Raw genomic sequence first — 27,150 nt, forward strand, 5'->3', positions numbered from 1 at the left:
TCCAGAGGTGGGAAGAGAAAGAAACCATGTAGATATCCAAGAAAATCTTGGTGCTTGAGTAGAAATCAGCCGGAAGGACTGACCAATTTACTGGCATTATTGCAGAAGCTGGACACTTATTGTTTTCACTCCATTCTCTTTGTAAGAGAGTATAATCCTTCCTTCAGATGTTTGGGAAGCAGTGTATTGGGGCAATAAATAGAGGGACTTCTCAAGTCCAAAAGAGTGGGTTCAAATCCCATGTCTTCACCACTAACCGGCCATGTTGTTTGGGTCAAGTTACTTATTTTCTTAAGTATCCCTCTCCTCATCTGCAGTGTCAGACTAATAATATTGTTGTTCACTACCTCAGAGGAAGTGGTAAAGAAGAAGACCTGGCTTCAAGGGGCCTGACACTCCATAAGCATTCACAAAATGTGAGCCGTTATCAGGTTGAGGGACATATTTGCGTTCGTGGCTGTTCAGTTCAGTGTAATAATGGGCTGTGTGTAATAGCATCCTAGTGTACCCATCCAGACAACATAGGCCAACTCTGCAACCCCCATGACCTCAGGAGACTAGAGCAGCAAGACCCACTGTTTCTCAGAGCTGCCCTTAAGCGACCTCAAATTTCTGACTGTATAGGTAGCTAGGTCACAGGCTAGAAAAGAATGACCAGTGAAGTTTCGGGAAGGATGTGGCCTTCTCCATCGTAATCTTAGGACTGGACTGATCGCAATCTGAAAAAAAAGAGAGGGGTCCCTTGCTTACCCAGGCCTTGAACATACAAAGGTCAGCCTGTGGTTGACTTGATTTGATTCCCTATTCACTTTGTAACTGTGGGGCAGGTCCAGCACCGGGATATCCAGGGTGCACGTTATAAAGCCAGCTTGTAATTCAGGCTGTGATTTCAGTCCCCTCAGATGAAGGGGAGGAGCAAATGCCCCAGCTCAGGCTTGAAGAAGTCATGGCAGGTTCCCTCTTCATGATGCAGTGCTGTAACTCATCTGCTATTTGTCCCTCACCCTAATGAACACCAAACTCACTCAGAATATACTAAGAGAAAGTTTTTATTAAAGATAATATTAATAAGAAGGTTAGGCTCTCTTTCAGCACTGCAGGCAATTACTAAAGTATATAAATTCAAATAGGAACAGAATTATAATGGGTTTTTGCTTTCTTCGTCTTCCCAGTTGCCACCCTTTCCCTTCCTCTTCTTTCCCTCCGTTCCCAGCTCTGTCAAATAGGCCTGTAATGAGAGCCATGTCCCAGGAGCCCCTTTTAGAGAGCCCTTTGATGTATAGTCCAGTCCATCCAAGCATATCTAGTCTTGGATTATAATCACCTGTGAACATCTCTATCTGCCTCATTAGATCATAGCTCCTTAAAGATTGGGATCGTGGGTTTTCATCATTTTTTTTTTAGCCTGGGCCCCACCCCTCCCTGCCCCAGCAGCTGGCTCTGAGACATTCTGAGATGATCTCAGTGATAGGGATACAAAGGAAGGAAGGAAGCTGGGGAGGTGGGCTTAGCAGCCTGCAGCCTAGTGCACCCTGGAGAGCAGGCTCATTGTTGGGGACACAGCAGCTCTGGTGAGCCAAGCCGTGACCCCAGTCCCCTGGTTGCCTTTGCTGCCTCTGTTCCAACACTGCTCTGCCCTCTCCCCAGACTCCAGCTCCGTCAGGTCTTCTGTCATCTCCTGACCTCTGTATAGTGGATTTCTTTCTGTGTGTCTCTTGGTATTAGTGCCTTCTTTGCGTGTCTCACATCTAACCTCTTCGGGAGAGGATTGGATTCGTTTCATTATTATGCAGCTCTCACGGCAACTTATCTCAGACGCCACAGGCCGGTCTAAAGATGCCCCGGCCCAGATCTCTGACCCAGGCAGCTGCGGTCCAGGAGAACTGTGTTACCTGAGACAAACATGTCCACCTGGGCCCAGTGCACTTGTGGGTACTCTGTACAGAGAGAAGCGTTAGGTGTGGTGGGTTCTCAGCCTTGCAGCACCTTTCCTCCAGAAAAGAAGCCCTCCAAAAATGTTTCCTGAATGGCCAACTGGCTCTGGGGGCTGGGCCTTTGCTTTAGGCAGAGCAAATAATAGCTTTTTTGAAAAGATGAGCGCAAGCCTGAATATAATTGCTAAATTCCAACATTGTGCAAGACACAAAGGAGAGAACGATTGACTAAAATGTTGTCCTTATTCTCAAGGCGCCAGCAGACTAGTAGCAACAGACAGATATGTAAGCCACTAAGAGCAGCAGCAGACGACCATGGCTAAGAGTATGGGCTTTGGATATCAGTTCAAATCATAGGTCGTCTATTTACTAGCTGAGTGACCTTAACTTCCCTGGGTTTCAGTTTCCTCAGTTTCCTTATTTATAAAGTACAGCCTTGTACTGGGAATATACAGGGAGGGAAGAACTCCCAGCACACAGCCTAGTGCTTTGTGTAAAACTGGAATATGAGGATAGTATTACTTACTTGCCTGAGGTTATAATACATAAATTTGTACGTAAATCACTTAGCTTGGCACACAGGGAAATCTTACTGAAAGATAGCCATCTATTTTTCTAATGCAATGTGAAATGTGAAAATGGAAGTATCCATAAAGTATCACGGAAAGGAAAAAAGGAGAAAACGGAGGTCAAAGAAGCCCCTGCTGAGAGCTGGTTGTTTGGAGCAAGCCAGTAATTGGCAGGGTCAAGGCTGCGCCCCAGGAGCACAGTGGTGGTTTTTTTCCACTGTGCTATCCTGAGCTGCTGGCTTTTCTCTCCAACCTGACAGAAAGCAAGAAGCAACCACGTGGGGGGAAACTGAGGCATGCCAGCATACTCAGGACAATGGCAGCCCCGTCTGTAATAAGCTACTCTGTTATCCTGCAAAATGCATATCCTGTTATAATGGGAGAGCTCAAAATGTCTAGAGATTTGCATTGATTTTCTGTCCATCTAGGGCTATTAGGGTGTTATTACAGCTGAGGCACCATTTTGAGGGTTTGTTTACTTAAGTTGAACCGCTCCTGGGAAAGCACAGTATGAAAACTACGTGACTGTGCTCTTGGATTTATTTAGCTCAACTTTTTCTCTCATCACTGGAGTCTGAACCCAAGTACTAGTTTGAAAGTCTAGTTAATAGCCAAGAAGGTCATTAGAGAAGGACTTGAGAGTTCATTGAAGGATACAGCCATACTTAGTTTATGTCACATGAAAAATTAAACACAAAAGTAATAGCCACAAAGATTTGTTTTTGCTATGTGATAGTCTTAGACCAGAGTGGGGAGACTTATACTTGTTTAAGCTTCTGATGAAAGTAAAAGATCCCCTTTCATAATAAATGAAGATAACTATTTTTGGACTAGAGGTCACAATTTATAATATTAACATGCCTGGCATTATGATGACAGTGGGACTTCTGTGAGTCACTGAGAGGATACGGACCCTGGGTATAGGAACGAGAATTGTGATGAATGCAGGAAGCTGGCTATCACAGCAGCACTTGTTCTCTGCAATCATCAGGCCAACCTGCTACCTGCAACATGATGAACAACGAGGTAATCAGGTGCTGTGCATTAACAGGACAAGAAGCTCCTGCTAAAAATCAGGCCCACACCACCACAGTCACCCTTTTTTTCTGAGATTAATATGAAATTATGAATTTTTTTTGAGTTCTTGTCATCTTCCTTTTCAGACATTTGGAAATTATCTCCTACTAGCAGATTAATTTTACCTTATAAATGTATTAAGCCTATTATAAGTAAGCCGATGTAAAGAATAGCAGTTGACACTTGTGCCTTTGGCTTCTCCAGTAGTTTCTTAAGCTACCTAATAAGTATAATTCTTATTTCTTATCATCTGTAAATTGGGATGCTTAATAAATTCCACATGATGATCATTTAACATTCTACAAAAGGAAAAAAAAAGGGGACAAAGATGTCACCATTGTCTTTGGCATGCATGATACAGTGTCTTTAACTGTATAAACGCTGTCTAAAGAGTTCATTCCATGCACTGGAGACAGGACTTAGGGTGCACATCTTTGAACCTGGAGTGCAGCAGGGTGCTTTATAATTCAATATTACGTGTGCCTATCTGACCTTGAGTTCCCTGAGAACAGCCTCGGGTTGGTGGTGCATTCCTCAGCAACATTGTTCCAAGGCTCTAGATAACTTTTCCAAATGAAAGAGTAATAGAAAATAACGTAAAATAGTAAAACAGGGGTCATCTAGTGATCGTTTAGCCTGTTTTCAGCACCCTCTCTGTAATAAAAAAAAAAAAAAAAAGTTCCAGTTAAAAGTTCAGTAGCAGTTTTTTCTTCTGCAGCAAAAGATAGATTTTCAAACGGTGGTTCTGGATTGATACAAAGCACCATTTCCCTCAAAACATTGTTGCTACTGTGATTATCAGGTCCTCCTGCCTTGCGGAAGCAGCATATGTAAATTTAAAAAGGAGCACATTTATCAAACTTAGAAATACAGTGACAGGTTGAAGGTGTGTTGCTAGGAAGAATGCATTTCAGGGGGGCCGCGGGCGCAGCCTCCTCGTCTCCCCGGCAGCCACGGCGGCGCTCTGCTGGCTCTTCAGCGGCCTCCCCGCTGGGCGGCGGCTCGGACTTCCTGCAGCCGCCGCCGGCTTTCCTAGGCCGGGCCTTCCCACTGGGGCCGGACGCGCCAGGCTGGCCCCGCAGTCGGGGCCCCAAGCAGCCCGGGCGGGAGCGCGGCGCGCCGATGTGTTTCAGTTCACCGTAGAAAGAAACACAAGCGAGAGGAGGAGGAGGATTGTCCAGGAAGAAGGAAAAGGCTAACTGAAGCAGAGCTCTGTGCTGGTCCTAATGACTGGATTCTTTGTGCACATCAGGATATAGAGGGTCGTGGAGTAAATCCGTGCACTAATGGCTTTCTGCACCTGGCATGTTAGTTATTATTTGTGAAGAGATGAATCAGACCCCAGGAGAACCACAGTGTGAAGGTGCCCGAAGGAGGCTTCAGGAAATTGAGGACAGAATAACTGATGAAGATGAAGTTGAAACTGACAGAAATATTAACCGTCTTCCCAGCCTTGTCCTTCCTGATACCGTGAAAATAGGTTTGAAGAGGGAATTTGATGAAGTCTTTACAAAGAAAACGATTGAGTCCGTGAGCCGTCCTTCAGGGAGCTTGTGCTCTGGAAGCCTCTCCCTGAACTCCTTTCTGATAAGCCAAAGCCGTCATCTAATGCTAAGAACTACACAGGAGAGAGCCAAACTAAGCCTGCAGTTGCTGGCACTGCCTTCCCTCAAAGAACTGAACTGTTCTTAGAACCTCGCAGACAGGGTTGCCTGTTTACAATAGTTTGGAGACAGCTGCTTGCACAGAAGAAGAGATGGAAGTCTAGAAGCCAGTTTCTACGCTAAAGTTGTCAAATTTAGAAGGCTTATGTGTTCAGTCCTGAGCCTGCTTGTACAGTATAGGGACTTTATCTGACAAGTCTTGTGCGGACTGAAAATGCAACAAAAAATACAAAGAAAAGGTTTTTCCTTCGAGGCTTTTTTGCCCTGTGCTTCTGTTGCTCCTTGGTTTCCCTTCCATAATCGATAAGCCCAGCTATTCAGTAATGTTTACAGCTTAATTAACTTTGAGTGATAGTTTAAAAGATTGTGAGGTAAACCATGTGCGAATGGGCTCTGGGAGAAGCATCCCTCAGGTAATCCTGGGGCAGTGCTGTATCAGCTAAGCCCAGCATATAAGTTCTGTAGTTAAAAAAAAAGTTGTGCCTATATAAGCAAGTTGAGTTGTTTAATGTTAATTTAGAAAACAGTGACTGAATAATTAGCTGAGCACATATGGCCAAGTGACATTGAGATTTACTGAGATAGCCAACTTGCCTGTTGTTTCAACTATTGTGCAGTAAGCCTGAAAGTTAGTAGAGAATACCTTCCTGCTAGCAGGAAATCTTCATCTTGAGGACCTTACCCAGGCTCAAGGTGTCCTCTGAGGGTAACCAGGATTGAAGTTCTTTATTTCTCAGGAAGAGCTCTTCTGCGTGGCAAGGACTCGGTAGTACAAAGTAAAATGACAGTTCCTTTAGTGCTACAGAATATCCACTATAACTTATTAAATGAGTGTAATATTAGCCCTTTTATCAGACAACGGGAGACCACCCCAGTTCCTTCTGTTTTGCTTTCTGGGTTTCTTTTGCCTTTGTAGGAATCAGACTCCTTGTGTAGAAAACATGGTTTGTGCCAAGCAGAGGTGACTTTAGGCGGCAGCTCCCAGGCAATTTTGAAACCCATGCCGAAGTCCCTCCCCTTGTTACAGATGGCATAGAAGTCACAAGTCTGTTAACTGGACTCTTTCTTCTCCTGCCTGTTGTTCCTGCTTTCTCTATTTCTGTCTGGATAGTCAGGAAAAGATTTGATGTTTAATATTTAAACAAAATAATGTCTGCACAGTAAAATTATTCAAACTTCAAACCAGTATTGAAACCAGTTGGAAACCAGCTAATAGTTTCTTAATCTCAGATTTAGAGATGAATGTAAACTGTATTCTGTTGAAATGTGCAAGTGTTTGATTCATGCCGTTTAAAAAACTCCTGCCCCTAGGTCCTTGTTAATGGGACCAACTTGTAAAGTTTGTAGCCTTAAAGAAATCTCCACTCTAAAATGTTTATTCTGCTACAGCTCAAAAGCATGAAGTGACTGCCTGGAATTTGGCGTTAATCCCAGTGGTCAGGTGAAGGAGAGGTGACAGCTCTCCAAAGAGGGACCCAAACACACTAACACTGTCTTCTAGAGATTGTTGGGCAGGCCTGGGATCCAGGTCAGTGAACAGGAGGAAGGAAGAGCTCTGAAACAAGGCTCTGAAACCACGGGTATATGTAGGAGAGAACTAACAAGATTCTGTTAATTAAGAGCTAAGCAGAACTTGTTTCACGAGTCCTTTTATCTGACATGATCATTACTTCTGCAGGAAACATGGATGCTCAATGCTCCTTTTTAAACTTTATCTTGCATATGTTTGTACAAAAATTGTCTTCTTCTTCCTTGTGATGCTTATTCACCTGAGATGTCTCCCCAGTCCCCATGCCTCTGCTTTGTTTTTCTTTTGTAGAGGACGTAAGGTTTCCCTAGGGAATTAACAGGTCTTGTCATTTTGTACAGCTTTTGCCTCATGGATCAAACAGTGGCTTACTATGCTAACATGTGAAAAGAAAAAATTATCTAAAGTAGGTGAGCTTTAATGAACAAATGTGTATTTTCTCTGAGTTTGATGAAGGTGTGTGTGGTTTTCTTTTGTTTTTTAAATTATTATGAAGAAAGTTTAAGTCCAGTTCTCACAGATATTAATCAAATAAAAATTGCTACTCATTCTTGAAAAGGTGCAAATGTAAAATTTTAAAAATAAGTGGAGTGGAAGCTAGAACCATGAGAAAAATGTTTACCAGCAGGTTCATTAATTATTTTGGATCTGGAACTTGGTTTTCTTTTTTAATAGTAAAAAGGATGGTGGAGTACTAGGAAAGTTACGGAAGATGCTGTTTTACTTTAAAATGAGAATCTGGTGTTTCTGTATTTTATTGTTTTCAATAAAATTTCTTAAGTGTTGTGGGGAAAAAAAGAATGCATTTCAAGTCAGTGGATTCACAACATTTACCTTTTCTCTGTGTATGTATTTATTTAATTTTACCCATTCTTATGGTGTTGTTTTGTGATACTATAAATCAAGGTGTTTTTTCCATCGTCCACCAGATGTTTAAGGGGAAGTAGAAGCAACAGAAAGGAGAGGTGTTTGAAAGAGATCTTGTATGGTTACCCAAGGCAGTGAACCAGTACTTCACAGATTTGTAACGAGCCAAGGCAAGCGAAACCCCTCCTATTTCACAAGCATCCTTCTGGTTCCTTTTTCAGAGGTTCAAGTCTTTTCGAAGCAGTGAAGATCAACATCTGGAAATAAAGATAAGAAATTGATTCACCCACCTTCACAGGTTCAAAAGTCTCTGACTCCTACACATGCATTCAACCAAGACATTTAATCTACAGGTATTTAAGAGTGGGGTCAGATCTCATGGTCCCTCATGTCTGTTAAATATCCAAGTTCTAAACAGGCTGCCTCTTGTCCGTTGATGCCTCCCCACCCCAATGTCTAGCACATACTAGGTACACAATACATGTTAGTTGAATCAACCTGGAATTTTGAGGGAGTGAGGAAGTCCAGATTTGAAAGGAAAATTATCAGCATTTGTTGTTTGTAGATTTTCTGATGATGGCTATTCTAACTGGTGTGAGGCGATACCTCATTGTAGTTTTGATTTGCATTTCTCTAATTACTGATGTTGAGCAGCTGTACATGTGCTTCTTGGCCATCTGTATGTCATCTTTGGAGAAATCTCTATTTAGGTCTTCTGCCCATTTTTTTTTTAATTTATTATTTATACAGCAGGTTCTTATTAATTAGTTATCTATTTTATACATATTAGTATAATCCCAATCTCCCAATTCATCTCACTACCACCCCCCACTTCCAAATTTGGTGCCCATACATTTGTTCTCTACATCTGGGTCTCTCTTGGTTCATATGTACCATTTTTCTAGATTCCACATATATGCGTTAATATACAATATTTGTTTTTCTCTTTCTGACTTACTTCACTCTGTATGACAGTCTCTAGGTCCATCCATGTCTCTACAAATGACCCAGTTTCATTCCTTTTTATGGCTGAGTAATATTCCATTGGATATATGTACCACAACTTCTTTATCCATTCGTCTGTCGGTGGGCATTTAGGTTGCTTCCGTGACCTGGCTATTGTAAATAGTGCTGCAATGAACATTGGGGTGCATGTGTCTTTTTCAATTACGGTTTTCTCTGGGTATATGCCCAGTAGTGGGATTGCTGGGTCATATGGTAATTCTATTTTTAGTTTTTTAAGGAACCTCCATATTGTTCTCCATAGTGGCTGTATCAATTTACATTCCCACCAACAGTGCAAGAGGGTTCCCTTTTCTCCACACCCTCTCCAGCGTTTGTTGTTTGTAGATTTTCTGATGATGCGCATTCTAACTGGTGTGAGGTGATACCTCATTGTAGTTTTGATTTGCATTTCTCTAATAATTAGTGATGTTGAACATCTTTTCATGTGCTTCGTGGCCGTCTGTATGTCTTTTTTGGAGAAATGTCTATTTAGGTCTTCTGCCCATTTTTGGATTGGGTTGTTTGTTTCTTTAATATTAAGCTGAATGAGCTATTTATATATTTTGGAGATTAATCCTTTGTCCATTGATTTGTTTGCAAATATTTTCTGCCATTCTGAGGGTTGTCTTTTCGTCTTGTTTATGGTTTCCTTTGCTGTGCAAAAGCTTTGAAGTTTCATTAGGTCCCATTTGTTTATTTTTGTGTTTATTTCCATTACTCTAGGAGGTGGATCAAAAAAGATCTTGCTGTGATTTATGTCAAAGAGTGTTCTTCCTATGTTTTCCTCTAAGAGTTTTATAGTGTCCAGTCTTACATTTAAGTCTCTAATCCATTTTGAGTTTATTTTTGTGTATGGTGTTAGGGAGTATTCTAATTTCATTCTTTTACATGTAGCTGTCCAGTTTTCCCAGCACCACTTATTGAAGAGACTGTCTTTTCTCCATTGTATATCTTTGCCTCCTTTGTCATAGATTAGTTGACCATAGGTGCATGGGTTTATCTCTGGGCTTTCTATCTTGTTCCATTGACCTATGTTACTGTTTTTGTGCCAGTACCATATTGTCTTGATTACTGGAGCTTTGTAGTATAGTCTGAAGTCAGGGAGTCTGATTCCTCCAGCTCCGTTTTTTTGCCTCAAGACTGCTTTGGCTATTCGGGGTCTTTTGTGTCTCCATTCAAATTTTAAGATGATTTGTTCTAGTTCCAAAAAAAATGCCATTGGTAATTTGATAGGGATTCCGTTGAATCTGTAGATTGCTTTGGGTAGTATAGTCATTTTCACATTATTGATTCTTCCAATCCAAGAACATGGTATATCTCTCCATCTGTTGGTATCATCTTTAATTTCTTTCATCAGTGTCTTATAGTTTTCTGCATACAGGTCTTTTGTCTCCCTAGGTAGGTTTATTCCTAGGTATTTTATTCTTTTTGTTGCAATGGTAAATGGGAGTGTTTCCATAATTTCTCTTTCAGATTTTTCAGCATTGGTGTATAGGAATGCAAGAGATTTCTGTGCATTAATTTTGTATCCTGCAACTTTACCAAATTCATTGATTAGCTCTAGTAGTTTTCTGGTGGCAGTTTTAGGATTCTCTATGTACAGTATCATGTCATCTGCAAACAGTGACAGTTTTACTTCTTCTTTTCCAATTTATATTCCTTTTATTTCCTTTTCTTCTCTGATTTCCGTGGCTAGGACTTCCAAAACTATGTTGAATAATAGTGGTGAGAGTGGACATCCTTGTCTTGTTCCTGATCTTAGAGGAAATGCTTTCAGTTTTTCACCACTGTGAATGATGTTTGCTGTGGGCTTGTCGTATATGGCATTTATTATGTTGAGGTAGGTTCCCTCTATGCCCACTTTCTGGAGAGTTTTTATCATAAATGGGTGTTGAATTTTGTCAAAAGCTTTTTCTGCATCTATTGAGATGATCATATGGGTTTTATTCTTCAATTTGTTAATATGGTGTATCACATTGATTGATTTGCATATACTGAAGAATCCTTGCATCCCTGGGATAAATCCCACTTGATCGTGGTGTATGATCCTTTTAATGTGTTCTTGGATTCTGTTTGCTAGTACTTTGTTGAGGATTTTTGCATCTATATTCATTAGTGATATTGGTCTGTAATTTTCTTTTTTTGTACTATCTTTGTCTGGTTTTGGTATCAGGGTGATGGTGGCCTCATAGAATGAGTTTGGGAGTATTCCTTCCTCTGCAATTTTTTGGAAGAGCTTGAGAAGGATGGGTGTTAGCTCTTCTCTAAATGTTTGATAGAATTCACCTGTGAAGCCATCTGGTCCTGGACTTTTGTTTGTTGGAAGATTTTTTTTTTTTTTTTTTTTCACACACACACACACACACACACACACACTGCATTTTATTTTTACAAGAGATAAATAGACTGACACCAAGCATTGTACATGGATTACTGGACTGAATGTCAATATTATGACATAGTATGAGTGTGTTTCATGTTTGGTAACTGCAATCATTGTTGCTTTTGTTGTGGTCATCCATGTTGGAAGATTTTTTAATCACAGTTTCAATTTCATTACTTGTGATTGGTCTGTTCATATTTTCTCTTTCTTCCTGGTTCAGTCTTGGAAGGTTATACCTTTCTAAGAATCTGTCCATTTCTTCCAGGTTGTCCATTTTATTGGCACAGAGTTTCTGGTAGTAGTCTCTTAGGATGCTTTGTATTTCTGTGGTGTCTGATGTAACTTCTCCTTTTTCATTTCTGATTTTATTGATTTGAGTCCTTTCCCTCTTTTTCTTGATGAGTCTCGCTAATGGTTTATCAATTTTGTTTATCTTCTCAAAGAACCAGCTTTTAGTTTTATTGATCTTTGCTAATGTTTTCTTTGTTTCTATTTCATTTATTTCCGCTCTGATCTTTATGATTTCTTTCCTTCTGCTAACTTTGGGTTTTGTTTGTTCTTCTTTCTCTAGTTTCTTTAGGTGTAAGGTTATATTGTTTACTTGAGATTTTTCTTGTTTCTTTAGGTAGGCTTGTATAGCTATAAACTTCCCTGTTAAAACTGCTTTTGGGCTTCCCTGGTGGCGCAGTGGTTGAGAATCTGCCTGCCAATGCAGGGGACACGGGTTTGAGCCCTGGTCTGGGAAGATCCCACATGCCGCGGAGCGACTAGGCCCGTGAGCCACAATTGCTGAGCCTGCGCGTCTGGAGCCTGTGCTCTGCAACAAGAGAGGCCGCGATAGTGAGAGACCCGCGCACCACGATGAAGAGTGGCCCCCACTTGCCGCAACTAGAGAAAGCCCTCGCACAGAAACGAAGACCCAACACAGCCATAAATAAAAAAATAAATAATTAATTAATTTTAAAAAAAAAAACTGCTTTTGCTGCATCCCATAGGTTTTGGGTCATCGTGTTTTCATTGTCATTTGTCTCTAGGTATTTTTTGATTTCCTCTTTGATTTCTTCAGTGATCTCTTGGTTATTTAGTAACGTATTGTTTAGCCTCCATGTGTTTGTGTTTTTTACGTTTTTTTTCCTGGAATTCATTTCTAATCTCAAAGCGTTGTGGTCAGAAAAGACGCTTGATATGATTTCAATTTTCTTAAATTTACTGAGGCTTGATTTGTGACCCAAGATGTGATCTATCCTGGAGAATGTTCCATGCGCACTTGAGAAGAAAGTGTAATCTGCTGTTTTTGGATGGAATGTCCTATAAATATCAGTTAAATCTATCTGGTCTATTGTGTCATTTAGAGCTTGTGTTTCCTTATTAATTTTCTGTTTGGATGATCTGTCGATTGGTGTAAGTGAGGTGTTAAAGTCCCCCACTATTATTGTGTTGCTGTCGATCTCCTCTTTTATAGCTGTTAGCAGTTGCCTTATGCATTGAGGTGCTCCTATGTTGGGTGCATATATATTTATAATTGTTATATCTTCTTCTTGGATTGATCCCCTGATCATTATGTAGTGTCCTTCCTTGTCTCTTGTAACATTCTTTATTTTAAAGTCTATTTTTATCTGATATGAGTATTGCTGCTCCAGCTTTCTTTTGATTTCCATTTGCGTGGAATATCTTTTTCCATCCCCTCACTTTCAGTCTGTATGTGTCCCTAGGTCTGAAGTGGGTCTCTTGTAGGCAGCATATATATGGGTCTTGTTTTTGTGTCCATTCAGCGATCCTGTGTCTTTTGATTGGAGCATTTAATCCATTCACGTTTAAGGTAATTACCAATATGTGTGTTCCTATTACCATTTTCTTAATTGTTTTGGCTTTTTTTTTTTTTGTAGGTCCTTTTCTTCTCTTGTGTTTCCCACTTAGAGAAGTTCCTTTAGCATTTGTTGTAGAGCTGGTTTGGTGGTGCTGAATTCTCTTAGCTTTTGCTTGTCTGTAAAGCTTTTGATTTCTCCATCGAATCTGAATGAGATCCTTGCCAGGTAGAGTAATCTTGGTTGTAGGATCTTCCCTTTCATCACTTTAAATATATCATGCCACTCCCTTCTGGCTTGTAGAGTTTCTGCTGAGAAATCAGCTGTTAACATTATGGGAGCTCCCTTGTATGTTATTTGTCGTTTTTCCCTTGTTGCTTTCAATAATTTTTCCTTTTCTTTAATTTTTGCCTATTTGATTACTATGTGTGTCGGGGTGTTTCTCCTTGAGTTTATCCTGCCTGGGACTCTCTGCGCTTCCTGGACTTGGGTGGCTATTTCCTTTCCCATGTTAGGAAAGTTTTCGACTATAATTTCTTCAAATATTTTCTCTGGTCCTTTCTCTCTCTCTTCTCCTTCTGGGACCCCTGTAATGCAAATGTTGTTGTGTTTAACGTTGTCCCAGAGGTCTCTTAGGCTGTCTTCATTTCTTTTCATTCTTTTTTCTTTATTCTGTTCCACGGCAGTGAATTCCATCATTCTGTCTTCCAGTCACTTATCCGTTCTTCTGCCTCAGTTATTCTGCTGTTGATTCCTTCTAGTGTATTTTTAGTTTCAGTTATTGTATTGTTCATCTCTGTTTGTTTGTTCTTTAATTCTTCTAGGTATTTGTTAAACATTTCTTGCATCTTCTTGATCTTTGCCTTCATTCTTTTTCTGAGGTCCTGGATCATCTTCGCTATCATTATTCTGAATTCTTTTTCTGGAAGGTTGCCTATCTCCACTTCATTTAGTTGTTTTTCTGGGGTTTTATCTTGTTCCTTCATCTGGTACATAGCCCTCTGCCTTTTCATCTTGTCTATCTTTCTTTGAATGTGGTTTTTGTTCCACAGGTTACAGGATTGTAGTTCTTGCTTCTGCTGTCTGCTCTCCGGTGGAAGAGGCTATCTAAGAGGCTTGTGGAAGTGTCCTGATGGGAGGGACTGGTGGTGGGTAGAGCTGGGTGTTGTTCTGGTGGGCAGAGCTCAGTAAAACTTTAATCCACTTGACTGCTGATGGGTGGGGCTGGGTTCCCTTCCTGTTGGTTGTTTGGCCTGAGGCAACCCAGCACTGGAGCCTGCAGGCCTTTGATGGGGCTAATGGTGGACTCTGGGAGGGCTCTCACCAAGGAGTACTTCCCAGAACTTTTGCTGACAGTGTTCTTTTCCCCACGGTGAGCCACAACCACCCCCCGCCTCTGCAGGAGCCCCTCCAACACTAGCAGGTAGGTCTGGTTCAGTCTCCTATGGGGTCACTATTCCTTCTCCCGGGTCCCCATGCACACACTACTTTGTGTGTGCCCTCCAGGAGTGGAGTCTCTGTTTCCCCCAGTCCTGTCAAAGTCCTGCAATCAAATCCCAGTAGCCTTCAAAGTCTGATTCTCTAGGAATTCCTCCTCCTCTTGCTGGACCCCCAGGTTGGGAAGCCTGACGTGGGGCTCAGAACTTTCACTCCAGTGGGTTGACTTCTGTGGTATAAGTGTTCTCCAGTTTGTGAGTAACCCACCCAGCAGTTATGGGATTTGATTTTATTGTGATTGCACCCCTCCTACCGTCTCATTGTGGCTTCTCCTTTGTCTTTCAACGTGGAGTATCTTTTTTGATGAATTCCAGTGTCTTCCTGTCGATGATTGTTCAGCAGTTAGTTGTGATTCCACTGCTCTCACAAGAGGGAGTGCATGCACGTCCTTCTAGTCTGCCATCTTGAGCCAATCTCAGCGGTGCGAGGGCTTCTGTCGTTGTGGCACATGGGCTCAGTAGTTGTGGCTCGCAGGCTCTAGAGCGCAGGCTCAGTAGTTGTGGCACACAGGCTTAGTTGCTCTGCAGTACGTGGGATCTTCCTGGACCAGGGCTCGAACCCGTGTCCTCTGCACTAGCAGGTGGATTCTTAACCACTGTGCCACCAGGGAAGCCCCAAAATGGTTTATCTTTATTCTCTACAGTTCTTAGCATAATAACATGTCACTTGATGTTTAATTGAAATGAAAATTACGATTTAAAATATTTTCATGTAAATCCATTAAAACAGGATCAGTATGTGAAATTCACATTACTAGATCATGAATATGGCATTTCAGATGAGAACAATTCCTTCTTCCACTCCGTTCCTTTGTAGTTGCAATTACCTTTTGAGAGGAAACGTACCATCCCTTTGACAATGCTGAGATTATAACTTCAGAAATTTCCAAAGAATTGAAAATGCATCTTTTTCCTCTGGAGCAGGCCACTTCTTCTGCCTCTCAGGTCAATCAGATGCCCTAGGAGTCTTAAGACATTTTTAAAGAAAGAAATGGCTTTGCGAATATAAAGGAAGTCTGAACTGAAAAGAACCTAATGAAGAGGTAAAATTTAGTAAGACAGCTGTTTCTTGCTAAATGATTTATGTGCTGATTGGGCTGATGCCCCTTCACCTGTAGAGTGTGGGATGTGTCCAGGCTCCTTGGTGAAGAATGAACTCCACCACATTTTCCCTGAGAGGCAAGAGAGAAACTTAGGTTGAGCATTTGGTGTGAAGGATTTCAGAAGTGGCTCAATTTAGCTAACTTAAGGTTGAAATAGTGAGAAAACCAGTAAGATCCCAAAGGCAAAATTCTTTCTTCTGTAAAAACTCATCTTTTGCCCCCAAAATGCTTGCTTTCTAGTACAAAAGGAACTCTTGGTGCTGTGATTTTAAATCAGTTGCTATCATTCTTGCCCAGAGGGCAAGAATAAAACTGAAACTCATCAGCCATGTAGTAAAATTACGTCTGTTAATAAAATGCATTTTTTCTTCATAGAAAGTACTACTATATATTCTATAAGTGATCTCTAGGTTTCATAATGATTATTCTACATTTATGGTTAAAACAATTAAAAACAACGAACACTTATCAAGTACCTAGGATGTATACAGAATGATACTAGGTATTATGAAAATATCATAAGTGGATAACTCTACAGACTCTTGTCTTGAAATATAAAATAAATGCTGAAAATATTCATGAAAGTAAAAATTGGGGAAACTAATATTTTCTTTCTACTTTTGGTTGCCTTTTTCTATTATTAGTGATAGGAAGGGCATAAAGGAACAACTTTGGTTTAATAAGCTTATCAATAAAAAAGTAAGTAAACATTTTGTAATGTACATAACAGCTCCATGTTTTAAACAAAGTAGACAGCATCTGTTGAGACAAGAGAGAAGACAAATCATGGTCTGTTCTTCCTTCTCAATAGTCTGTGTCCAAAAGAGGCATTTTGAGAACTCTAGTAAACTATTCAGGTATGAAAATAGAAGCTGGTGTATTTGTGTTAAAGGAAAAAATAAAGAAAAGAAAGAAAGGCTTTTGATCACTGGATTCCTCTCTAGCCCCTAAAGAAAGTTACTAAACAGTCTTAAGAGAAACAAAGGAAAATATGAGCTGCAAGCACATCCTTGAAGACAAAGTCCTGATGAGTTTTCATACAAGACCAAAGGTTTGGGATAGAACGCAGCCAAGAGTCATTTACATGGAAGTAGAAGAGTTGCTTTTGAAATGAAATCACTCTAGCTTAAAAGTTATAGAAAATAAAAGACTCAATTTTTAAGTGTTATGGGAAGAGATACCTTGCATTTATACATACTATTACCTCAGTTTTCAACAGCAAGACTTGTTGCAATGGAAAAGTTTCCTTTTTTAGGTGTACGAGCTCCAAATAGCACTGTAGTCTACGTTAAATGTCCAGTGCTCCTTTCCTTCACAAAAGTCCTCTGGTTTATTTAAGTCACTGAATTCCAAATCATCTTCATTGGGGTACCAGAATTAGTCCCCATTATTATATTCATAAATTAATCCTAAATAGATTATAATACTTCAAAGTTGGCTTCTCATTTTCCCTTTTAATTCTACAGTATAGTTTATACTTTTCACTAGAGTTATTAATAATATTAAAATATTGGGTAGCAGTTGCCTGCACAGCTGAGGAGGAAGTGCATACCCAGGCATAGGCATAGTGAAACCCAAAGACATGATTGGGTTAGTCTCAGAAATAATCCTACCCTGTTATTGTTTTATAAAGGTCTAAATTAGGTTGGCATAAATACAAAAAAAAGCATTCATTTTTATTTATGCGTCTTGAATATGCTTTTATAAATATGTAAAATGAACATATTTTGAGAGTTTAATGTATTTTATAATTCTATTCCTAGATAAACATACTTTTGAAAAAAAAAGAAAAATAATTATTCCTTGATGCATTCCGAATTAGCTAAAGGGCCCAAAACATAACAAAGCAAATAATGAATGCAAATAAGGAAAGACTCCACATATTGCTTTCCTTCAGCCCCAGATTTATTAGAACATGAATACATGAAAATAAGTAATGGCTTTCTACACAGATCTTGATCCATGCTGGTGGACTGACTGCTTGGGTGTCCCCAAGGGAAGCCTTGGTAGTCTGAGCTTTACAAAGACCAGAAAAAGCAAGTAGGGATATTATAGACGTTTGGGCTGTCTCTTTGGATACTTGCTAACTTGCCAGGTTAAGGAGAAAAACGAGCAATTCACTTAAACGTGGCCTTAATTAGGTAAATTTCATTTAAAGTATCTTTTCAAAGATACTTTTTTTTGTATGAGAGAAGTTTATTAATCTTTATGGCTCTAACGAGGAAGGTATTTGTTAAATACATGAAGACACTTGTAGACACTGTAGTAACATATTCACTCCATGTTTTCCAGAAACCAAAATCTTTATTCTGAATAGTAGGATTGGGTTTCTTTGCATCTGGCTGGAGGTGTTTTGTTTTGTTTTGTTTTGTTTTGTTTTCCTTAAATGAAATCGTCATCATGGTCTGAAAATTGGTGGGCAAAAGACCTCCCCACTCAGGATTTACGACGTTACCCTCTGATGAAAGCCTACTAACTTGCGTGGCATATCCACTCTAGGTTAGAGGATATGGAATGATGGCGCGATTACAAATTCCACTCATAGGAAAGGCAATTATTTTGATGACAGGAACACATTTATTCTCAAAGATATCAGAACATAAATTAAAATGTTAGATACTCAAGCTGACACCTGGAAAAATAAAGGTTTTTCCCAGTGTGTATGGTAGATATTTGCCTCTGATAAATTCATAAAATGCATCTTTTTCTTAGTGTTGTCACCAGCAACTCTCCCAGACACCTAAAATTTCCCTGCTTTTAAAATGCACTTAAGGTTACCTGAAGTATATGAGAGACATTTGGAAATTGCAAGGTTTGGAAGCAGTTGATAGTGATTGTGGGGAGATTCTAACAATAGCCAAGGTGCCTTTGGATCCTGTTTGCTTTTACTAATGCCTTGATCGGAAATTAGAGTCTTGTTACATTTGCTATTCCATTTAGGAAATTGTTGCTTAACAGGACCCTAGTCAATTTAGAAAGGTAATATACTTCCAGAATTACCTAATTTTCTCACCTTCAAAGGATTAGCTAATATAAGAACTTTTTCTGTTGAATCTATCTTTAAAGAGCTAGGTGGCAGTAGAAAAAAAAAATTGTATTTGGAATTGCACTGAATTAGTTGGATTCTCCTGAGGGTACCTGCTGCCCGTGGATAGGCAATCTAACAGCTCTGGGAATCCCAGGCCAGCCCCAGTAGAGGCAAAAAAAGCCTCTGAGCTCCGAGACCTTGTAAACTGTCACTTTAGCCTGCACAAATCCTGGAGAGTACAGATGTGATATACTTCAACAAATAAGCCTAGATCGAGACCCCAGCCCCTGCAGGTGCCTTCTGCTCTCCTCCAAGACTAAGTAAGAAAGAATAGAATCGGTTGCTGAATTTCCTAAATCTCAGTGCCTTCTTTTTTCTCTGTTTTGAATTTTAATTTTCATCTTTTAAAACATTATATGCAGTAAGATTCACTCTCTGGCATATATTTTTATGAGTTTTGACAAATGCAGAGTCATATAACCACCACCACGATTAAGATACAGAATAGTTCCATCCTTCTACCCCCATTATGCTACCCCTTTGTAGTTGAGCTCATTCCCCATCCTTAACAGAGAACAGAATTATTCTCTATAGTTTTGACATTTCCAGAATATTGCATGAGTGGAATCATACGGTATACAGCCTTTGAGTCTGTCTTCTTTTGCTTACCATAATGCATTTGAGGTTCATTCAAATGCAGTATATATGATAGATAGACAGACAGATAGATAGATAGATGTTCTTGCATGTATCAATAGTTTATTCCTTTTTGTTGCTGAGTAGTATTCCACTATATGGATGTACCACAGTTCATCTATTCCTCAGCTGAGGGACATGGGGTTTTTGCCAGATTTGGGCAAATATGAACAATACATTCAGGGTTTTGTGTGAACATGGATTTTCATTTCATCTGAAATACCTAGGAGTAGAATTTCAGGGGTCATATGACAAGTATATGTTTAACTTTGTGGGGAACTGCTAAACTGTTTTGCAGAATGGCTGTACGATTTGGCATTTACACCAGCAATTCATGAAAGTTCCACTTGATCTACATCCTCCTTTGCATATTGTATTGTCAGCCTTTTTTTTTTTTTTCTTTTTGCTTGTTTGTTTAGTTTAGTTTTTATTTTAGCCATTCTAATAGGGATACAATGATATGTCATGGTGGGTTTAATTTGCATTTCCCTAAAGACTAATGAGATTGTGTATTTTTTCATGTACTTATTTTCCATTTGTATATCCTCTTTGGCCAAATGTCCATTCAAATCTTTTGTTCATTTTTAATTGAGTTGTTTATTGTTGAGTTTTGAGAGTTCTTTAGATATTCTGGATATCAGTTGTTTGTCAGGTTTGTGGTTTGGAGATATTTTCTCCCCATGAGTGGCTGGTCTTTTCATCCTCTTAGTGTCTTTCTCAGAGCAAAATTTTATCTTGATAAAATCCAATTTATCAGTTTTTGTCTTTCATTGATCATGCTATTAGTACTAAATCTAAGAAATCTTTACCTAACCCAAGGTCACAAAGATTTTCTCTTACGTTTTAAACTAAAAAGTGTATCGTTTTTTATATCAGTGCCCCTTTGAATTAGGCCATTAAGTACTCTGTGAATTCTGAGTGTTGTAAATGGACATAGAAAATTCAAGATGTCAGAGAAATTTTTAAATGCCCAATTAGACTTTTAGCTCCTTGAGTCAAAGGCTACATCTCCCAGTGACATCACTGTGCCTCACCCTAGCCCCATCCTTGTCAGCAGCTAGGTATCCAATAAACACTTATTAAGAACTGATAAATCCTCTTGGAGAAGCAAACCTTTTATTTCAGCATTGTGTAGTACAAGAAGGATAGGCTTTCAACCAGTTCTAAGTTCAAATTATAACCCCATGCCTTTCTGGCTCTATGATCTTGGGAAAGAATTTTACTTTAGTTGTTTGTGATGAGTTTTCTGACTTAAAAATATGGACTAATAATACATTACAAGGTCTTTGTGAGAATTAAATGTGGTAACATGTGAAAGTGTCTTCGTAGTGCCTGGCATATACTGGAAACTCCATAAAGAGTTATTTTCTCCCTTTTTTCTTTTTCCTTCCAGTCCTAAATATGTCTGTGTTTACAGTCAAATAGCTCCTGTTCTGAATAACTGAAATCTCCAACATGCTATGAATCAATATACTCCACATCTGCAGTTTGAATATATTCTTTCATGTATGCATGAATTTTTAGCAAAGATGACTAAGATGGTTCCACGTGGCCATTTTCAACAGGTTTTCTTCTTAGAATAACTCTTTTACTGTACACAAGTAGAGGGAATGAAAAGGGGCCAGGTTAAAATGGGGAGTAGTCAGAAGGAAAACCCAGGAGTGTAGCATTCATGGGAAAGTCCCCATCTCACTCATGTTTGGAATTTGGCTGGGCAGTTTTAATCAGCACCTGGCAATCAGTAAGTTAACTAATAATTAAATACAAATAGGAGAAAAATGGTTCTGCTTAGGATTTGCTTATCAGATCATTACCAATAACTTAGTGCATGTAAGTTATGCTACCTTTTATTAATATCTCAACTCTTTATTAAACTAAAAGGATTTTTCTATGTAAAATAGCTCGTTAGTGGATGACTGAGGGGGATCAAAAAGGCTAACATAGTTTCTAGTCCCAGATATTAGGTTGGTAAACTGGATAATCAGAATCATTTTGCTTGATTGACAGGCTACAAAGTAAGCCCCCAGATTAGTTAGTTTAAAAGCACAGACCAATGCAATATCTTTAGGTGCTCTTGAAATTGGTTATTTTGAGAATTGACCTGAAAAGAAAATCATGATGATATTTTGTCTAATAATAGTGCTATGCATTAAGCATTTGCTCAGTGCCAGGAAATGTCATTGAAGCTTTTTGTACATTATCTCATTTAATTATTATAACAACCCTGTGAAGTGGCTGTTATTATTTTATGAACAAGGAAATTGCAGGCTGAGGTTAAATATCTGCCCTAGGTCACACTACTAATAAATGACTAACTCAGAATTTGAACTCAAGTCTGTGTAACTGGAAAGCCCTCTTGTTAACTGCTATCCATTATCACCGTGGATGTATGGATAGAAATGCTCTCTAAGGCATAGAATCTCAATTTTGAAGACCCAGTGAATCAGTAAAGTACCTAACTTTTAGATACGCAGCACAAGCCCTTTTGATTAGGTGCATATGTATTTCCATTTGCAATTACAAGATTAAAGGTCACTCTAGTTTTATGTTTCCTTATTAATATCCTAAACATTTTAGCACTTACAAATGCATATCATACCAAGTATGTTACTCTTCTCAAGCTCATCTAAACATATTCAGTGTTACTGATTAAATTTTATTGATACCTGTCAAGAGGTAATTATCATTTAATAGAGCTGTCCAAATGTTTCCTAATTTCCTAAATGCAGAATTTCCCCAGCCAAAAGAAAACATTCCCTTAACCCCTTAGGCAGAGAAAATCTGGAGCCTCTACTATCACTTTTAGCAAAAATTCCTCTGAGTTTCTTAGTGAAAGGACAATATCCTATTCACTGTGGTATAGTGCATTGATTTAAGGAGAGAATCAATTAATGTTTGTTGTGTTGAGGTATGAATGAATGAATGAGTGAATGAATGCGGCAGTTGGCAAATTTTAACTCAATAAATATTTTTAGGATGAACAAATCAATTAATGAATTCATCTATTTACGAATTTTAGCTTTGCCCACTTAGAATGAATTTTAGAACAAGATAATTTAGAAGCAACTTTTGATACTATATATATTATGTTTGAAGGTATAAACACAAATATATAATATTTACATATATATATTTATGGTACATATGTATATTTTTAAGGAAAACATTAGTATCAAATTTACCTTGCCCTAATTTACTATGCATTTTCATGATATTAAATTTATAGCTCATGGATATGTCTCTATGACTGGCACTTTAAAATGGTTTACTATAAACTAGATCAGCTCTGCAAAGAACTGCATAAAAGGTGCATGAAATAATAGAACTCACAAGCAGCAGATATATGTTAGGTTTGGGGCCTTATATAGGCCAAATGATAAGTGAAAAATAGAAGGAGGAAGAAATTATCTGCAGAAAAGCAAGACATTGCCTATATGGTAGCAGTCGGACTCTCCAATTCTACATGAACTTCCCTAAGTGAAAGTTACAAAATTCAGTGAGCACAAAATTCTAGACTCCTTTGTCAGATTTCTCGCTCCACATAGGCTGCTAAACTACTGTACTTCAGGATTTCTGGAAAGAATTTCAAAGGCAGTGGGAACCACATCCAATCATATATATTTTTTTGATTTTTCATCACTCTTTTGCATACTTATTAGCTGATTCCAAAGTAAAACAACTTGGGGGAAACCATAACCAAGTCCAAGTGGTCATTTATTCTTGCCAATCTACTAATCTGGAAGAGACTTATTCTTCTGACCTAAAAAGGTCCAAACCCACTCCTGGAAGTATGGTTAATCAGCTTATTGAAAGGTTGAACTGATAGCTAGCTATTCTGAATACTCAATTTAAAGATCCATGCTTCACACTGAAATTGAAATGGTGTCCCATTTTTTCAACTACTGAAAGACTATTGTTTATGCCTCGACTTACAGAACATTTTCTCATAACTTTGTGTTCATTTGTTTATCTGTTGAACCATCATGTGGCTCTTAAGCAGGTGATAATAAAATCACTGAAAAAGTAATTTCTCATTTGTTCAAGAATCCCATGTTACAGTAAACCAACTATGTGACCTAGTATGTTCAAATTTTCTAACAATCATCATTTGAATATTTACTGTTAGCGTTACAATAAACATGGATTAAAGAGCCAAAGTCCCCTACCTTTCTTATACGTTGATCCCAGCAAGCACCTATCAAAATAAGAATATTACTGAAAAGATTGAAGAACCATTTTCCTTGCCGTTGTCATTCCCAGAGTTTGATTTTTCTATATGAAACTGGAGAAACCATTATCCTTTGGATGTTTGCTTCTGTAGCTCCCCTGTGTTTATTCTTAAAACTTGAACTGAAGCTAATGAACTGGGTTTTCTTAATTACATTAATAAACTTATCAAAAATCAAACTCACTAACAATCAAAAGAATGCAAATTAAAGTAACAATAGGATATTATCATTTGCCTCTCAGAGCAGAAGCACTAATTTTGAAATGATACTGTTTAATGCTGATGAGGTTACTTTAGATAATCCTTCCCATGTGCAATTTGTAGTAGGAAATTTAACCTTCCTGGAAAACCTAATGTTTCTGCCTTTTTAACCAGTAATGTGAGTTCTAGAACTCTATAAGAAGGAAGGTAAATATAAATGCAGATAAAGATTTGGGAATAAGGAAATTCTTTATGCTGTTATTTGAGACAAAAATTTTAAGCCAGTTAAATATTCACAGTATGAAATTAGTTAAATTATACTATATACAAATGATGGCATATTTTCTATCCAGTAAAAGGTGTGTTTACAAAAAATGATGAAATGCTCATGATATAAAGTTACATAAAAATATAAACTGTAAAGAGTATAATTCCAGTTTACTTTTTAAAGTATACACACATACACAGAGAGAGACAAAGACACGCGCGCGCGCACACACACACACACACACACACACACACACACGTGGGGGAGGGGAGAGGGATTGTATATGCATGTGTATATGGAAACCAGACTCAAAGGCAGACCATCCAAAACCAGAGATATAGTGGTTATCCCTGAGCTATAGATGATACTCTTTTCTTTCTTACACTTTTCTATAATTTCTGGATTTCGTACCCTCAACTTATAACACATATACTTGGAAAATAATTATTTTTAATTAGCTCATGAGACCCCAGCATTATATAAATGAGTGACATGGAATATAAGATTACCAAAACACGAAAGTAGGAGGATAATCAAATTCAAAGGAAGACTGTGAGATACAGTATTAAGCACAATTATTTTATAATTTTTAAGGTCTCCTCTCCTAGTGAGTGATTTTAACTCTGGTTAAAGCACTGTTTAACAAAAGGAATTTTTAAATAGTGTATTTCAAGCATTCCCCAAGTTTCCTGCTATTTAGACTATAAATAAGATTATGCAACACTGGATTTTTTTTTTAATTTAATAGTATTCACAGGGATCTTAGGAAACTTAAACAGAGATGCTTCCATACCCAAATACATGAAGAAATAATACTACGTGTATTACCAATTTCTACACAGCTGATTACTTTGTGTAACTAGGAATGTCTTTATATAAATCGGACAATAACAGGAAATGTGCTTTTATTACAGGCAGAGCTCTGCTCTAGGTACTGTCAAAAGACCCAAGAGAAACAATCAATAGAGTCCTTACCCTTCAGGGGTCTGTAACCAAATGAAAGAAACCAGAGTACAAAAAGAACATCAGAAAATGTGTTAGGCAACTGTACAAAGAGATGGTCGTGTAACTATGGACACACACACACACACACACACACACACACACACACACACACACACACACACACACACAATAACAGGTATCTAGGATGCTTTCCCACCTCCACAGAGATGTTTCTGACTTTTGTAGTCACCCTCAGCACCTCCAGACCTGGATGTTCTCTCTCCCATCTTAGGGATTATGTCACTCACATGACTAGAACATAGATATGAATGATGAGGGATTCTGGCCATGTAACCCATGTGAGGGGATGTTTTGTGGGGAAAATTCCACCCCATTTTCCCCCAACCATCCCTTCATGGAAATTAACATGGTATAGAGGAAAATCCATAACCTTGGAATTGGAAGACCCTGCCCACATCCCAGTTCTGACACTCACTGAGTTTCTTGAACATGGGACAGTTACATTACCTTACTAAACCTGTCTCCTCTTCTCTAAAGTGTGAATGACAGAACTGATGACACACGGTTTTCTGAGCAGTAAATTAGAGAACACAGGTGAATGAGGTGGTGCAGCAATGACCCCATCAAAGGCACTTGATAAGCTTAGCTGAAATTGGATTCAGAGCCTGGCTGTAGATTAACCAGCAGTGCTTCTCTGTATCTGACATACTCTTTGACAAACATGTCACAAAAATTTATTTTATTTTCATCGGCTCCCTGCCTTGGTTTCCTAGTCTGTGAAATGGGACATTGTATAACTTCAATTTCTGCTTTCTAAACATCTGAGGGTCTACAGTGACAAATATGATTTAGATCATAAGACAATTGGGAGTAACATTTAGAAAAACTTCCTGAATTCCTCTTGCCGTTGTGCACCTTGAGTTTGGTATTATTTGGCTTTGTTTTGTCTTTGAAAAAAAATGCTTAGAATTCTGTCTTTCAGTTCTGGTCTCCACTTATATGTGTTTCTTCTCTGTGTACGTGCTAAGGTTTTTTTGTTTTGTTTTTGGTTTGTTTTGTTTTTTAAGATCAAGTAATGATCTTCTCATATGGAGTAAAAGTAGATCGTAGTAAGTTCCCAGTGACTACTGGAGAGAAGAGTAAGAGACAATTAAAATCACATTGAATTTTTCTGAGTATCAGGCACATACCAGATTTAACTTGGAACTAAAAATATATAGTCCCACTGTTTAGTAGAGTTTGGGGAAAATAGAGTTTATAATAGAGTTTTTGTAATAACAGAGATGTAAAATGAACAAGTAAACAAACTACATATATGGACATGACACTTGATGACATTTATTAGTATACCAATTGCTAATGATCATTATGAATCATCGTATCTACCAACTAAACACTTTAGGAAAAACAAAACCTCCTATGATATTGTTATAGCATTCCTCCAAAGGAGGACGTTTACAGTCTCCTGAGAACAATTAAAACAATATAACATATTTGTACCTTGATGTCTCTACAGTGTATTGTCATTAATTACCAAGTATATTTCAAGCACTGAGTGGATTTACTCCATTGGGTCCATATGCCTAGAACAGTGGTTCTCAACCAGGGGTGATTTTGCCCTCGGGGGATATTTGGCAATGACAGAAGACATTTTCCTTTGTCACAACTGACTGGGAGCATGTAGTGACTAGAGACCAGAGATGCTGCTAAACATCTTACAACGCACAAGTCAGTCCCCACAACAAAGAATTATCTAGCCCAAATTGTCAGTAGTTCTGAAGTTGAAAACCACTGGCCTAGAACAAGCATGAATTTAAGGATGATCTGTAACATATCCATTCATCCAATCCATGTGTTTTGAATACCAATGCTAGGTACAACAAAAAGTGTAGACGTTTGGTGGATGTACATTTGTAGTTGAATAATAAACTAGGAAACAGCTTTTCCTCCTTAACTCTGAATCAGTTCACCGTTTACTTGCTTCACCTCTCTTGTGTTCTACTTTACTTCTATTGTCTCCTCTGCATTTTTTTTCTCCTTTTCCTTTCCCTGCTTCTCCCTTCCATCAACTCCGTGTCCATTTTCTTCTTCTGTTTCCCTATGACCCACGCTACACCTTTCCTCTCCTATACTTTTCATCTTCCTGTCCTTTTTTTTCTTTCCTCTAAGATTGAAGTGCTTGAACATTCTTCCTCATCAATGCGTAAATTGTGTGGAAACACAGAACTAAGTTTTATGTATAGTGGACACAGGGAGAAGAGTCTGTATGCTTCTTCCATTAGCAGGTAAAATAGAGACCCAACAGCTACTTCAATATTTTGTTTTTTCCCTC

The 27,150-nt window shown here is 38.6% G+C and overlaps 1 protein-coding gene and 1 pseudogene across 8 annotated transcripts in view; both read left to right on the plus strand.

Annotated features, from left to right (window-relative positions):
- B3GALT1 (beta-1,3-galactosyltransferase 1) overlaps positions 1-27,150 on the plus strand; it is a 588,569-nt gene that overhangs the window by 486,217 nt on the left and 75,202 nt on the right. The window contains exon 1 of one of the 7 annotated variants that reach the window (XM_082465174.1): positions 24,969-27,103. The exons of the other annotated variants lie outside the window; for them this stretch is intronic. The gene's annotated coding sequence lies outside the window, so the exon portion shown is untranslated. Of the gene's footprint in view, positions 1-24,968; positions 27,104-27,150 lie in introns of those variants that run through there. 7 annotated transcript variants of the gene reach the window in all.
- LOC309662408 (coiled-coil domain-containing protein 117 pseudogene) lies at positions 4,788-5,424 on the plus strand (annotated as a pseudogene). The gene has a single exon. The product of its transcript is annotated as a coiled-coil domain-containing protein 117 pseudogene (transcript).

The sequence above is a fragment of the Balaenoptera physalus genome (genome assembly GCF_965194825.1).
Source record: "Balaenoptera physalus genome assembly, chromosome: 6".
NCBI lineage: Eukaryota > Metazoa > Chordata > Mammalia > Artiodactyla > Balaenopteridae > Balaenoptera > Balaenoptera physalus.